The 14,252-nt window shown below is 31.8% G+C and overlaps 1 long non-coding RNA gene across 1 annotated transcript; it reads left to right on the top strand.

Moving 5' to 3' along the window:
• Positions 1-3,968: 3,968 nt before the first annotated feature.
• On the top strand, positions 3,969-12,834 carry LOC127703906 (uncharacterized). The gene is made up of 3 exons (XR_007983120.1): positions 3,969-4,240; positions 8,071-8,133; positions 12,756-12,834. It is a non-coding gene; the product is annotated as an uncharacterized LOC127703906 (long non-coding RNA).
• The last annotated feature ends 1,418 nt before the right edge of the window (positions 12,835-14,252 follow it).

The raw sequence follows: 14,252 nt of genomic DNA, 5'->3' as shown, positions 1-14,252 counted from the left end.
GCACATTATGGTTATATACACGACACTGTAGCTCTAAGGAGAGGCGGCGGCGGATTTGCAAATGAGTGTTTTGCAAATTAAAAGTGTCCAGTGTTAGTACATTAAGCAGGTTATCGTAAGGTGGTACCAAACACCTTGACTTAAATGAATTTGGCTCGTTTAATTTTAATAAAGGTTTGACAAAATATTTACTTTGACCCTTTGACAAAAATTTAAAAATTTCTCAAACTTCAACCACTCACTTTATCGGAAAAAATTCCTTGGATGAATAGCAGTTTGACAAACATTAATTTTGATAATTGGGATTCTTAATATTTCCTTAACAATAGAACGTGATTAAAGCGTTCATCTGATTTTTACAGAGTTGTCTCTCTCATTAGTGTTATTTGCAACCTTGACTGAAAATGTATACACAACTTTCATTTTGTTCTCAAATGACATAATCTGCAACAAACATTTCATGACTTTCCTTTATATTATCAAACTCATGAATCAATCACTGTCTTAATCCTGTTATTTACGATATTATATCCTCACATGTAATTTCCAACCCTGTTCAATCAATTGATAGTGTTGACACATCTAACCTGTTTTTCAATTGAATACTATCTTTTTTTAAATGAAAATTCGCAATTTGTAATTTTTAAAGTTAAACCTGTTAAAATCATAATAACTGAAATCTCAGTTTTTACTTTTTTGTGGCTTCTGGAGGTAAGATGGACGCAGAAGAAGGTAAGCGGAGAATCGCTTCTTGCAAAGACTGCAGAAGATGGCACTTTGATTCTGTCTCAATCAGTATAAACAGTTAGAACGTCAGGACAAGAACATGTTAAATGTAATATGAATATAAATGTAAAATGATTACATGTGGAATAAATGGCAATTAGACAACATTCCACTGAAGTGCTAATGAAGTGGATGTACGCAATTTTAGGAAATCGTATGACCTTCAACAATGAGGAAAAAAAACACATACTGTTGCATATATCGACATGAAAAATATGAAACATTTCAATTCGAAAACTAACAGCCTGATTTATATAAAAAAGATAATTAATTTACGAAAAACAAATATGACACACGAACCAACGACAACCGTTTTCATTGCATATTTATGATTAAGTTTATATTAAATGAAAACACCCAAATTGATATTTCCAAAATTGCGAAAGGAATAAAATACACAGATATAAACTTTGCAAGGAACATTTTCGTTTGTTTTAATATTTGATTTTGGTTGTTATGTACATTGCATTTTTTCCCCCTTTATATAATGAAAAAACCACGGTTACATTGTAATCTTTCGTTTTGATTCCAATGCATATTGTCTTACAGGACCAATCTATCAAATTAGCGGATATTTTTAATAAGAAGTAGTTGAAATATTTCTTCAATTGCTTGTTAATGTAGTCTACTCTGCTTACATATAGTGGATTTACATTCTGAAATCATGCAACATGCCTTAGTGTTCAAACAGAAATGGCAAAACAGAGTTTAAAGTTGGAAGAACATACAAGATACTAAGAAATAAACTACTGTGACTAAATACATACTGTGACGTAACGTTGGGGCAGAAGTGCGACCATATGCCAACTACTGATCTCTAAAAGAGATGTTGCAAAAGAGAGGCGAAAGATACAAAAGGGACATGCGCATTCACAAGTCGACTTCAACGCCATGGTAAAGAACGGAAGAAGAAAAAAAAAGGAACCTTTAACAAAATCTAACATAGAAACCTAGACTGATCAACGTGTAGAAAACATAACACTCTCATAAGACGAGACATTAGATTAACAGTGCCGGACGCTGCTTAGTTAAATATCATACACAGCCTTTGGTAAGAGTGTTATCGTCGGTTGGAAGAGGCCCAGTGACACAAAATTATTATACCCCGGTTAACCTTACGGCCAGGGATTGGGTAATCGTAATCGATATTTTATAAGTTGTACTCCATTGGAAGTTTTATATTCTATAGTTAGGGAGGTTATCTAATCAAACGGATAATTAAACGCTTGTTATAAATTATAAATGTCCATATTTAAAATTATCTGAACTCATTATTCTATTTTTTTCTTCAGAGAAAACCTCCAACATTTTAATGAGCTATATTCAAATATTCCTGTTAAAATCATATGAAACGAGTTTCTCGAAATTTTAATGTTGTCGAAATTTTTGAACCAATGCATGCATATATACTAAACTAAGTCTTGCATGCACTTTTTTCATATTAAGTACACATCTATAACGTATCGTCGACAAATAATATTTCATTCAGTGGTTGTTGATTGCAGGCTTATTAACTTTCAATTTTGTTGCCGAGGTTTACCGGACCGTGACATTGACAAACAATAAAACAGAGCACGTGGACATCGTGACAGATAAATGAATTGAAAGAGCCATGACATTTGTTTTCATAATTTCCATGAGTACCTATTTGTTAAGGTTCATCATAACAAATGGACAAATATGACTGTATTTACACCTTAAACACTACTCTGTGTACAGACTTACCTGTGCAGTTTTGAAAGTTTAAAGGCCTTACATCCACTAGATATATAAAATTTAGATGCATATTGTGTTTTAGAAAGATGAAATCATTTTTGGATTTTGATGGGCATTTTTTTCGTTCCTGCAGAAGGTGTAAAATAAACAAACACCTGAATTGCATTTGATACTGTCCACTCAGTTACACCCTTTAACTCACCTATAGTTGTGTAGATATCTATTGTATGTCTATTGTTCATGCCAATCAAGGACAATCAATATAATACAAAACCGTTGTTACCTGAGAGGGAGCATCTCAAAGTTGTATCCCAACTTAGTTCATTTGTACACCTTCTGCAGGAACTAAAAAAAAATGCCCATTGAAATCCAAAAAAGATTTTTTCTTTCTGAAATCCTTTAAATATCTGTTATTTTTATTTACCCCCAGGAGCACGTGTGCTTACATTCTTCATCATACTTTTCCCCTCGCACTTGTGTTGTGCGGTGGCAGAAGGGATAACGAGAGGTGTCGTGGCTAAGGTCATTGCATACGGGAAAATATCGGCGAATTAGTGTCTGGGAAGTCAATAATTCAATATCGGTACATTTATGTATATTCTTATCATATAAAGGATTTTACTTTTAAAACAAGCACATGTTCTCTTCTTTCAGAGTAGTGACGATGATGAAGACAACAGTTTAGTTGAGGTTGTGGTTCTTCGTTAATTTATGTAATATTGTCATTTATAAGCGCCTGTCCGAAAACAGTAACCTCTGACCTTTGTTAGTCTGGTGTGTGCGTATTGTTTTTTTTTTTTTTTTTGTTGGGGTCATGTATATGTTTTGGAGTTGAGTGTGACGTCCATTTTCGCTGAACTAGTATACATTTTTTAGAGGCCCAGTTGAAGCCCGCCAATGGATGCGGGATTTTCTAGCTCTGTTGAAGACCCATTGGTGGCCTTTGGTTGTTTTCTGCTCTTTGGTAAGGTTGTTGTATCTTTGACACATTCCCGTTTGCATTTTCAATTTTAATTGTAGTAATAATCAATTCGATACATCATTGTTTATTTCAGAAAATATACCAAGAAACGAAGAAGCATTCGATCAAGTTCAAACACCTGTCAAATACAACCTTCCTGTTTCTGTATCTTTGCGTCAACAGTTAAATATCAAACCATCAACGCATGGATATTTCAATATTCATTTATAACGCTTAAAGAGTATTATGTTAATGTGGTATTATATTTAGGCAACAGTAAATGGATGTAAATGATACAACACCAGGCAATGAACAAACATTGAGGTAATCGGATAAGTGTTTAGCGACTTGATTAAAGTGAAGTATAAAGATGTGTATCAATGCAATTTTAACATTTAATGTTTTTATTTTATGTTGAAACTTGGAGATGGACGATACAAAAGGAATAGCTCAACTCATAAGTCGAAAATAAACTGACAACGCTATGTCAAAAACATGAAATATGACATAAAGACAAACAACAATACACAAAACGCACATGCTTAGCCAACCAAATACACGTTTATGGTTTATATTGTCAGAATAAAGTCTTATTCTAAAAGAATTAAATAGTATAGACCTTATATTTGTCCTGTAAAATCTTGATTTTAATTTCAATTTAATAAATACAACACATGAACGTCGAACATCATGGAATATTTATTACTTTTTCAGATAATTAGCAGACCTAACAATCCGGAAGGTAGTTTATCAGAGTTAAAAAATATGACGAAAATGGTTTGTAATCCAACTGATTCTGCAGCTATTTTATCTACATCAATTGCAAATCTCGCGTGTTGAATGAAGAGTTTTATAATAAGCATAATACGATGAAAAATTGTTTCAATATTTCGCATAAAACGAATATTATCAAAACTTCAGGGACAGAGCTGCAACTCTCCGTTTGCCATCTGATGCATCGATCTTTACTGCTGAAGCAGAAGCAATAATTTTGGCTTTGAAATTTATTGCTTCTTCAGATAAATCCAAATTTATTATATGTTCTGATTCACTTTCATGCTTACAAGCTATACAAAATACTAAAATTAAAAACCCAACAATTCTCAAAATTTTATATGTAATGAGGAATTTAAAAATTCTTCTTAAAGAAATATTATTTCTATGGGTGCCGAGTCATGTTGGAATCCTTGGAAACACAGCTGTAGACCTTGAGGCAAAGAATGCCCTGGGTGACCCTTTATCTAACTGTGATATACCATATACCGATTTTAAATCTAATATTAGAGAATATGTTTTTAATATATTGAAAAATGAATGGAGTAAAAAAGATGGTAATAAATTACATGAAATTAAACCTAATTTATGTAAACCTTTCAATAATTTTATGTGCAGAAAAGATCAGTGTGTTATTTCTAGATGTCGTATTGGTCATACTAGAATAACACACGAATATCTTTTAAAAAATGAAGTAGAACCACAATGTATACCTTGTAACTGCAAGTATACTATTAAACATGTTTTAATCAATTGTATTGACTTTGCTGATATTCGGAAGAAGCATTTCAATGTCAATAATATGTATGATTTATTTAATAATATTCCATTTACAAATATTGTTTCATTCTTAAAAGAAATTGGAATATATTATAAAATATAAAAATGTTGTTATATTTAAAACGATTTTAATTTTTATCACGTTATCTTAGTGTTGATTTTTATTTGTAAATAATCAATTTGCTTTAGTCTAGAATTTTAGTTTATTGAAAGACCTTTTGTCTGATTTTAAAAATATACCTTAAATTGTTATAATATTCGAATTAGCTCTCGCCGCGATATAGCCTTTCTGTGCTAATGCGGCGTAAAGCAAACAACAATCAATCAATCAAAACGTTAGCTCGTAGGATAATTGTTTCTCTTTTGTCCCTTTTATTGTATAATCCATAGAGAAATAATAAAAGACTAACAAGAAGAAATCAGTGCTTTAGAATTAAGTAAAAACTATTTTCACTTCTAACTTAGGCAAAGTTTACCTGTTCATTAACTTTGCTGTTCTTTTGTCCCATTCGGTCGTAAAACTTCTAATATTTCTAGATTTTTACGCATCCCTAGTTTTTGAGTTTGAACGTTCTTGATGAAGGTTTAATTCAGAAGATTCCTACAGATGCATGAAATATATAAAGTATCATTATCTTTTACAAGCACATGGTTGATACCAGTGCTACTGTATACGAGGGTAAAGTCAACTTAGATGTCAAATCCTGTCATTGTGTTATTGTGCTATCATGGTAAATTTTTGTATTCTTGTCTTTCGTTTTTGCAAATATGCTTTGTTTATATGCCTTTTTGTTTTTCTTTGTTGACATATTTGTTTTTTGTTATAGTGATTAAGATTGTAACACGATGTTGACTGCTGTACCCCTATTTTTGACATTTTCGCCTATTATGTCTGTTTGTTTTGTTCACAAATCATTGTCAATATGATGGAATTTTATGCGACTGTCATACAAGTGAGAGGTTTAGCTAGCTATAAAACCAGGTTTAATCAACCATGTACCAAGTCAGGAATATGACAGTTGTTATCCATTCGTTTGATCTTTTGATTTTGCCATTTGCTTAGGGACTTACCGTTTAGAATTTTCCTCGTAGTTCGGTATTTTTGTTATTTTACTTTTCACTAAATCTTCACGAGGCATCAGATTTTATAAATACGGCATAGTCGAAATTAAGCAAGGATTTCAATGCCAGAATCTTGAGACATTTGGCTTTTAATTGATATATGGTAGACAATTTTATACGTCTGTACAGTTGGATTCGATAAAAACAAATTCTAAACGTATACTATTACTGTTTTGCAATCGGCAAAAATGTATAAATTTACATAGAATAAAATGTCGGTTTTACAAACAATTTCTCAATGTCCTTCTCATATTATTTTCTATCAATGTATAATAAAGTAAATATAAAAGGATTAATAAGTTTCCAGACTTTATTGATCTGGACAATTATGACAATTTGTATGCATGTTTGGAATAATGTTGAATAAGATTTCATATCTTTAACTCATAACAATTAATAAATTTCATCTATGGTTTCTCTTGATCGGAAAAAAATTCGAACATCATCTTTTGCATTAAGAAAACATATACTTTGTCAAAAAAGGTGTTAAAAGCTGTAACATCGGTGTAAAACAAGACAAAGTGTATATGATTTTAACATAATTTTCTTATAATAAAAACATGACGCTAAGACTCAATTTCAAACATAATTAAAATAATTGATCAATTTTAAGATATTTAGTATCAGTTATGTCTACTTCTTAAAATTTAAACATTTTTTTTCTTCCGCACAAATAAGATAAAATAATAAGTGAAAGTTGCAATTTGCGACAACGGATAGTCTATAAAAATCAGTTAATATGATTTCTCAAATGATCTTTTCAAGGAATTCGTCTGCAGAGAAAGCGTTAAGCCGAAATACATAACCCAATACTAAAGAGATAACAGGCGCTCGGAGAAGTTTGCCAAACACAGCTAAGGTTATCTATTCCTAGGGAAGAAAATCTTTAGTATTTCGAACAATTCAAAGTGTTGTAAACAGTTGATATATAATAATGACCATACAAATATAACTATATATCAACACAGAAGTGTTGACTACTGGGTTGGTTATACCTTTGGGGGAAAACCCACCACCATCAGTGGCATTAGCCGAGTGGTTGTAGACAAACTCATTAAAGAAACCAAGAAGTTTTTTCAAATCGGAAAAAAAATGTTGTTTTGCCATTCTGTTTTGTTTGCATAAGTGCTGACACTGTAATGCTATTATGAATAAAATTAAAAAAACCCAATGTTAAAGATTGTCTCTGGATAAAACGTATTTAAAATGCACATTAAGATCATTCGTTTCATATTTTCCTTGATCAGACCTGCGGTCGTGATATTTAGTGGTTTTATAAAAATTACGATTTCCTTTGAAATGAATGCAAAATTCTGTTGTTTTATGGGACCTCATTGGGATTAAAAGCAAAAATTTTATTCAAAGTCCGATTCTGATGCCGTGCTCTTTTTTCAACATATACGAAAATCCCTAATATGGTTTAACAATCAGATTCGTGGTAGTTTATATGGCCTCACTGGAAAGAATTCTGTTAAAAATCAGAATAAACTTATATATTGCAAAGCTTTTTTGCCATTTACTTTCCTTAATAATATATTTCAGTAGAACAGTATCATGTAATGTAATTAATTTACAATATTTTGTCAGCATGTTAGGTTGTATCATCTTTCAATGCAGATTTTTTTTATATCCAGTTTTTAATGCAATTTGTCGTGCATCTTTTTATACCTATATATATATATCTATTTATTAATTTATTTGTTTCATTTTATAACATTTATTAGTTTTTTATTTTATTAAGTAAAAAGTGTATCATAGAAGTAGAGAGAGAAACTATAATTTGATGAACATATCCGTCTAACCAAGAAACAATTTAATTGTGTCTTCTATCGGATTAGTCTTTGAACTAGAAATCGTTATTTACATTTTGATACAAAAAGATTACATGCAAGTCGAACATTTTTGATAAATTACTTGTTATCTTTTTCCAGATAATTGACAGACTGGAAAAAATAGAGGATAGTATCAAAGAATTCAAAGATATGACGAAAACGGTTCGTAGTTTAATGATATAACAATCTGTACTTTTTGACATTAAAGAAAATTGCATGCTATACAATAAGATTTTTGTGAGGAGACAGTTCTTTCAACTGTTTTAGCAATGAGTTAGCAGTCATTAATACGTTACCGATCAGTCAAGTATATGCCACTACTCTGTAGAGTTTATAATGATAATCATTGATTGATCGAAAGGATCGCTTTATCTTGACGAATTGAATTCTATAAAGTTATGTCGGGTATTGTTTCAAACGGAATCGTAGTTTCGTTTCATTCATTTCAGATGGCTGACCGCAGAAGTTCTTGAACAGAATGGCAAAATATGTTCGTGATATGTTAAACACAATTAAATAATAAAATATTTAATCTTGTAAAATGACTCCAATTTTCCTATTTATTTTAATTTAACTCAATTTCGATTGTTAAAATCCCTGACTATAAGAGAAAAATTTTATCGATTGAATTATCGATTCAACTTTCTAGCATCAATTAATAAAAATGGAAGATACATGTACGTTTTGCCATACATAAAAATAACAATTCGTATTGATTGATTGTATGTTGCTTAAAATCAAGTGGCAAACTTTTCATGCATGTTCGGAACGAAAACAAATTAATATATATACAATAGGTAGGTCCTGTAAGAAAGGTGAAATGATGGGCGTACAATTTAGACTGCCACTGGAGCACGAGGGTAAACTAGATAGCAACAAACATTTAGACTTGCAACAGGCCAGCTACGGACCCCTCAAATAGTTGTTGCAAGGATTTATAACGTGAACCCTCTATACACAAGGCGTCGGATTTTACGTCTCCATTCTGACCAGAGGTGGCTGAAAATATATGAATCCCGCACAACCAAACGGACGCTTAACTTGGTCTAGGGTTCAACTGCCAGTCGGAAGAAGACCAAGAGTGACCATATTTCTTTTCTTTTCCCCAATCACTCTTTTGATTTAATAATTTGGAAGAAAATAAATCAAACATATATTTACAATGGTATTTCAACAAGTAACTGCACATAACAAGTAGTCTTTCATATTTTATGCGAAAATAACCCATTATCAGGTACTAACAGTAGTTAGGTCCAGTACATGATTTTAAATGACGCTCTTGCTTTCTATTAAACGAGGATTTAATGCACTCTTAGTCAACACAAATAAAAGTTCAGAAATATATACTCTTATATTATCCATATTATACAAGTATGACAAACAAGTCATCCAGAGGTACTGAAAAAAATTGATACGCCAGACTTGTGTTTCTTCTTCATAAATTCACCAAGAGGGTTCATATCAAAGCAGTGGAATGGCAAAATCAAATGCGAACTTGTAGGGCATTGACAACTAAAACTGAGGGAAACAGTAGTAAACGAAAATGAGACACTAAAACCTTAAGTCTTGTTTAAGTTTTAATATAACACTAAAAAGATGTGGTATGTTGTTAAAGTTTTAATAGAACACTAAAAAGATGTGGTATGATTGCCAATGATACAACTGTCTACCAGAGACCACATGACGTAGAATTAAACAACTGTTTGTCACTGTACGGCCTTAAACAATGAGCATAACCTATACTACATACATGTAGTAAGGTATAAAAGACCCCGAATGTTTTTGTAAAATCATTACTGTTCATACAATTTCCTTGCAGTCATTTCACTAATGTTCAGTAGCTATTCAGACAATTTAGTTTGTTGTTTTTTTTTTGTGTAGAGGTAAACAACTATTGCTGAACAGTCTGGACATCGACTAAACAGATCTTATTTGACTTTAAGAGAATAGTCTAAACAGTAGTGAATTTACCGCAATGGATAAGTCTGAAAAAATTGACTGAAACACTAAATGACTTAATAGTTCCTTGTTCAGTATTTTTAGAGCTGTTCTAAACAAAATGACCGTTTCAGTTCAAAATACGTTTACGGGTGTAAAGTAATCCATCGACATGATAAGCATCTTCTGTTGTACATCACCCGCAATCGATCCTTACTCTGTCAGGATGTTATACCCGAGAATATTACACAAGCGGTTATTTACAGATCAGACGACTATACCCTATCTTAAAATCTCTAAGACCGCGAAAAATGTCGCAAGTGAGTTCAAACACAGACCCATAGTATCAGTCAACCAATTTGTAATGGCGACCGTAATCTTACGAAGTGTCGATTTCAGTCGTTCCTCCTGAAGCAGTTGATGTGAAGATAACAACCTCCTGTATATCTAGTCCGTTCGTATAGTGTAAACATGCACGAGCGTAACATTATGATTAAAGTATGTAAACACAATACGATTTGGGGGTGGGGGGACGTATAAAACTGCTAAGAAAAAGGAGAGGTAGACAATTCGAAAGTTGAAATTATCGCGTAGTCATAGATTTAAGGTTGAAGTCGTCCATTTGGTCAATACCGAGAAAGTTATGAACATAGGCAGGAGATGTTATAATTTGTGTAGTATCTTTAATATCATGTTTAATGGGATATATGATCTCATGAGATGTCAGCAGTAACTGAAACCTGGGTTACTGAGGGACAGGACATCATCAATATATCTGAAATGGACATCAAAGAACTATTGTTTGTCTTTAAGAAGGTTCTGAACAAATTCTGCTTCATATGATTAGAAAAAGAAGTCGGAAAGTAAGGATGTACATTGGTAACAATAGGAAAACCGAATATCTGTTGTAATATCAATCAACTAAACTCAACAAATAAATGATTTATTAGAAAGTCTAGCATTTTTTTCAATATCATTTTCGATGTATTTGCTGTTCCAATCAGTTTGGTTGTCACAAAGTCAGATTTGTCATGATATAAAAACAAAGATTTTTTATCTGCTGTTCCATTTTTTGTAGAAGAAAGCTTTATAGATTGAGACGGAGTAGTCGATCGTTCCGATGTGCAAGGGTTATAGTTGTGTAATGTGTAGAATAATGATTTTTTAAGAAACCGCTGGTTGAATATGTATCATCACACTATTTCTGAAGGACATGTTTTACAAAAGAAAGAATGATTGTAAGAACTCTGGAAATGTGTTAAGTCGAACATCTTTAAGAAACAGTTAAATAATGCTTTTATTAGGAGTTTTGGCAAGTCAAGGTATCATGTAAAATGACGGGAGATTTGTATCGTCTTTTTATGTTAATACTAAAAGAATGAGAATTGCTGTGAATAACAAGATCTTTTGTAAGACATTCAAAATAATGCAACATTAATTTTTTTTAGGTTTTGTTGTAAAGAATCAACAGCCCTTATTATCTTGGAGGGTTTTGAAATATGCTTTAATCTTAATACCAAAGGAAAGACGGCAAATAAGGGTGTCCCTAGTGAGGCAAATCTGTAGACCATTCCTGGGCACCCGACATCACCAAAGACTTTTGATGGGTATCGTGTTACTTTTGTCAGTTTACGGTTTTTCTTTTTGACCGTTGCAGTATATGTGTTAATTTTACGTTTGGTTTGTTTTTATCCCGTTGGATTCAAATTTAAAAAAAAGTTGAATTTGTGTTATGTTAACTTGAATGGCTAAGTTTTGTTATTAAACACGTGTACATGTTAACGTAAATCCTTTACCATATCAAAATCTTCAGAAATATACTGCTATGGAATTATTGTTTTCCCACTTTCTAATTCGCCGATAGCTGTTCTTTTGAGATGTTATTTCAAGCAACTGGTTTCGTTAAACTTTAAGTATAACGTAAAATAATCCACCTTGAGCTATCACGAGTACTGATTTCATTTTTCGAAAATATGATATTCATTTAATATTGGACTCATCAAACAACATTTTTAGTTTGTATTTCTTACTTGGTGCTTAACGCTACTTTCATCGACCTTGGTTATGTCATGGAGGTCAATTGTTTTGGATGTAGGAAGCTGGAACAACCTGAAACAACCACTGATCGTCTGTAGGGAAACTCGAATTCTAAGAGTTTTATTAATTGTATATGTGTACAGCTCACATTTAATGTAAAACAATATTTGTTCAGGTACCAATATTTCTATTTTCCATCGTTACATAACTATTTATGAATAGATTGATTGATTGTTGTTAGCTTTACGTCCAGTGCCAAACTGTTGATGAATGTTCATGACTAGAACAAACAAAACAATAGGTAGGTCCGGTAATAGGGGTTGACTTGGATGAATTGAGGTAAATTTGAAAATTGATGTGCTTTAAATATTGACAAGACTTATGCCTTGTCACATGCTTCAATCGGACCTCTCAGACAGGAAAAGGTTCTGTAACCTATATTTCATGACACTCTCTTCATGATAAATCAGATTTAACGGTCCCATTCTCACCGAACGTGGTAGTGAATTAATACACCCCGCAGAGACAACAAACTACCCATGTTGGCAATGATTTGACTGTGCCTGTGAGACTTAAGAAGACCAAAGGTTTCCAACTATCTATAACCCAGTCAACCCTTAGAGTAGTTTGTAAATAAAATAAGAAATATTTACATATTTAAATAAATTTTGGCTAAAATTTCAGTTATCCTCACAGGATAATTAAAATAATTCTGAGGTATAAATATTGACTATCTGAAAGTTAAATATTATTGTCCGAGTTATGATATTTTCAGATTATTATGCATTCAAGTTTTGTTGCACTTTCAGTTATATATAGCCAACATTAAGCAGAAGTCAGTTGAAATGTCAGAAGAAGGGGGAATATATAATTAAATGGCTTCGCCAAGTAAGGAAAGGTTAATGAAACGATGTTACCAAAGCTGTTATAAAAGAGTGCGATAATTTATCACGTTTACAAATGTCTCAACTACAATAACATTAACGATACCAATTTTACTGCACTAGATGCATTTTTCGACAATAAATGTTTCATCAGTAATGCTGCATGCCAAAACATATGAAATTCAAAATACAAGTGACACTTTGTTGTTAAGAACAGCGCAATATGTTAGTAAAACAATATAATTGCTAGATTATTTTTTTTTTCTGTAGAAACATTGTACACACACTGCAATGGTCCAATTTGGCGAATCAAAAACTAGGCATAGCTTCAACCACGAAAAAAAAACTGGGTTCTTTGGGCTCGTCTGTGAACTTTGATCTTAAAGTTATTATGCAGTTTCCATGTACTGATAATGGTTGCTGGATATCTATTTCATACACTTAATATTAGAAAGTTACATGTTATTGAAGTTATTCATATTTATGGTAGTGACCTCATAAAAGTAGCATATACAGGTAGTTTTTGTATTCTCATGTATTTAGCAACTTTTTTTTTCGAAAAAGGCAAAAAGTCTTACATTGATATCTCAAACATTTTTTTCTGTTTACTTTTAGTATTCATCAATTACAGCAATTATAGTGTTTAAACGTAAATGTCGTATTGATTGAGTCTGAAATCGTCTACCAAACTTAGCATTTTCGAAATAATAAGGCTTTTCTACCTCAGGAATAGATTACCCTAGCTGTATTTGGAAAAACTTTTAGGAATTTTGGGTCCTCAGTGCTCTTCAACTTCGTACTTTATTGCCTTTTTAACTGTTCTTTATTAGAGCGTCACTGATGAGTCTTTTGTAGACGAAACGCACGTTTGACGTACAAAATTTCAATCCTGGTATCTATGATAAGTTTATTTTACATTTAAGTTTACTTGAGTAAACAAGATGCCCTACAAATTTTAATTATCGATACACGGTTTTAACTAGTAAGAATACATTCAAAATCTGGCAAAAAATAATTTATTGCGAAATACCAAGTTGTAAAACGCAAAGATTCCGATAAATATTCACAAAGTTTTGGATCATGTAATTATCTTGAAAATTGAAATACATTGGCATGTTTGTAAGAATTTTATTTTAACTTAAATTTTTTACCACTCCTTTTGCCACATATGAGATGTTCTTATTTCAACGATATTAATTAAAAAGGAAATTTGTTACTTAAAGTTTAAGGGTCCGTTATTGTGGTTTAATCTTAAATACAATTGTCTAGTAGTATACAGTATGTCAAACTTGTAATCACCTCGGGTCTTGAAAATTTGTGAATAAATTTGACTGAGTCTATCATATATATGTCAACATCACCAACTTCACCAACGCACATAAGGCATTCACATGAATAAACATAGTATTATTGATGAGGGTC

This window comes from Mytilus californianus, unplaced genomic scaffold (genome assembly GCF_021869535.1).
Source record: "Mytilus californianus isolate M0D057914Y unplaced genomic scaffold, xbMytCali1.0.p SCAF_54, whole genome shotgun sequence".
NCBI lineage: Eukaryota > Metazoa > Mollusca > Bivalvia > Mytilida > Mytilidae > Mytilus > Mytilus californianus.
Note: the sequence above shows the minus strand (reverse complement) of the source record. Positions and strands in the feature narration are given on the sequence as shown.